Source organism: Octodon degus, unplaced genomic scaffold, assembly GCF_000260255.1.
Source record: "Octodon degus isolate 3935 unplaced genomic scaffold, OctDeg1.0 scaffold00029, whole genome shotgun sequence".
Classification (NCBI taxonomy): domain Eukaryota; kingdom Metazoa; phylum Chordata; class Mammalia; order Rodentia; family Octodontidae; genus Octodon; species Octodon degus.
The window spans coordinates 3,956,640-3,959,582 of NW_004524605.1; the positions used below are offsets into that span (position 1 = coordinate 3,956,640).

Genomic DNA, 2,943 nt, shown 5'->3' on the forward strand with positions numbered 1-2,943 from the left:
AAAAAAAAAAATATATATATATATATTGTCTGGGCGGCGCCGTGGCTGTAGCAAGGGAAGGAGCTGACTTGGGGAGTTCCAGGCAGCGGGCGACAGCAGGGCTCCGGGCCTGGACCTGCCCCGGCACGGAAGTGTCCCGGGGGCCATGGGAAGCCGGAGACTGAGGTGGCATCCCGGCCTGCGTGGGGCAAGATGTTGAACATGTGGAAGGTGCAGGAGCTGGTGGACAAAGCCACCAATGTGGTTATGAATTATTCAGAGATTGAGTCTAAGGTTCGAGAAGCAACGAATGATGGTCCTTGGGGACCTTCGGGGCAGCTCGTGGGAGAGATTGCCAAGGCTACATTTATGTATGAACGATTCCCAGAACTTACGAACACGCTGTGGTCCCGAATGTTAAAGGATAATAAGAAGAACTGGAGAAGAGTTTATAAGCCTTTGCTGCTCCTAGCTTACCTCATGAGAAATGGATCAGAGCGTGTTGTTACAAGAGCCAGAGAACACATTTAGGATTTGCAATCCCTGGAAAATGACCACTTTGTAGATGAACACGGCAAGGATCAAGGTATAAATATTCGCCAAAAGGTGAAGGAATTGGTTGAATTTGCTCAGGATGATGATAGGCTTCATGAAGAGCGGAAAAAAGCAAAGAAAAACAAAGACAAATATGTTGGAGTTTCCTCTGACAGTGTTGGAGGCTTCAGATACAGTGAAAGATACGATCCTGAGCCCAAATCAAAATGGGATGAGGAGTGGGAAAAAACAAGCGTGCTTTCCCGTTCAGTGATAAATTAGGTGAACTGAGTGATACAATTGGAAGCACAATTGATGACACCATCAGCAAGTCCCGGAGGAAAGACAGAGAAGACTCTCCAGAAAGATGCAGTGACAGCGATGAGGAAAAGCAAGCAAGAAGAGGCAGGTCTCCCAAAGGTGAATTCAAAGATGAAGAAGAAACTGTGACGGCAAAGCACATCCACATCACACAGGCCACAGAGACCACCACAAGTAGACACAAGCGCGCAGCCAATCCTTCCAAAACCACTGATCTTGGAGCGGCAGCGCATTGCACAGGGGACAAAGCAAGTCCAGATCAGAACGCCTCAACCCACACACCTCAGCCTTCAGTTAGGACTCCAGTGCCCAGCAGCAGGTCATCAGGTGACCTTGTTGAGCTGTTTGATGCCACCAGCCCATCAACAGCAGGAGGATCAGCTGATCTATTTGGGGGATTTGCTGACTGGCTCAGCTGCTGCATCAGGCAGTTTCCCTTCCCAAGCAACAAGTGGGAATGGAGACTGGTGACTGGAGCGCCTTCAACCAAGCCCCGTGCGCCTCCGCAGCTTCCGGCGGCGAGCTCCTTGGCAGTGCCTCCCAGCCAGCAGAACTTGTCAGCAGCTCGCAGCCAGCATTAGGGCCACCTCCAGCTGCCTCGGCTTCTTCACACCTGTTTGATCTCATGGGCTCAGCCCAAGCAACCACGACATCTTCCCAGAGTATGGATTTCTCTTTGATGAGCACTAACACTGTAGCACTTGGTTTGCCCACGTCAAGGTCACAGAATACAGATATGGTCCAGAAATCAGTCAGCAAAACCCTGCCTTCTACTTGGTCTGACCCCAGCGTAAACATCAGCCTAGACAACTCGCTACCTGGTATGCAGCCATCCAAACCCCAGCAGCCATCGCTCAGTACCATGATTCGGCAGCAAAATAGGCAACAGCCTCTGAATGCGATGACTCAAAGTTCTGGAGCCGTGAACCTCAGTTCTCCATCAAATACGCTTCCTGTCCGGCCACACACTAACCCTTTGCTGGGGGGACCCGTGCCTGTGAGCATGCCCAGTGTGAGGACTGGCACCGTGGGAATGGCCCCTCTTGGGAACGCTCCACTGACGAACCAGATGGGCATGAACATGGGCATGGGGATGCCAGCTGCTGGGATGGGCTCGACAGGCGCGGTGGGCGTGGGCGTGCCCATCCTGGCCATGACTTCCGGAACCGTGCAACCCAAGCAGGATGCCTTCGCAGATTTCGCCAACTTTAGCAAATAGGAGACTGAAAAGAAACAGATTGAATGAAGAGTTTTTAGCTGAGCAGATAGGTGAGATTGGGATGGAAAATGCTAATCAGCTCCCCTTTCCTTTTATCAGTTAATTGAAATAAAAGTACATAAAGAACCAAAAAGGCTGTTTTATAAAAATAAAGTATCTATCTAGTATTTCAGACCAAGCAAGAGCACTTAGGTCATGCAGTCAGGATAATTTTTCTCAGAGAGGTTTGACGGCAAATAGGGCAACGAGACCACTGAAAGCCTTTAGAAATTGAAGAGTTCTTTTAACATCACTGGTGGGAAGGTGGGAATAGGACTGAATACATGTGTTTAAATCTCTAATTTTATACTTTACTTTTCCTGAGGAACTTGATTTTTCTGTCCCTGAATCACCTTGTTATAATTGGGTCTGTTCCTTTTACTACTCTCTTGAGTCCATATATGAAATCATTAAAGTTGGATGATCAGTCTTTTATAAAAATATATATTTTGTCCAAAAAAGGCATACATATGATTATGGCTAAATCAAAGGTAACTGGAATGTATATACTTTTGCTAATGTTCCAGGAACAGTGCTATTATACTATCCAAATTTTTATTATAATGAAGCCTCTTTACAGCAGTTGGTGACCTCTGTGGACGTTTCTGAGGTCTTCTGCTATAATGATCTTGTGCAGAACTAGGGAAAAAAATTTTTCAGGACTGCTGTATGGTTTCCTTTAAAAGAAGAAGAAAAAACTTGGAATATTTTTTGTTTGTGTTGTGTAGCCGTTACCCACGATTTGCAGTGATCCCCTGGGCAAGGTTTCCTTCCTTGTTCATCCCTGTAGCCATCACTTAAGGCAGGAATGGTCACAAAGAGAGAAATATTTATTTTTTATCTTTTTTGAT

At 46.9% G+C, this 2,943-nt stretch overlaps 1 pseudogene; it reads left to right on the forward strand.

The window, feature by feature from the left end:
* Positions 1 to 122: 122 nt before the first annotated feature.
* LOC101583080 lies at positions 123 to 2,053 on the forward strand (annotated as a pseudogene).
* The last annotated feature ends 890 nt before the right edge of the window (positions 2,054 to 2,943 follow it).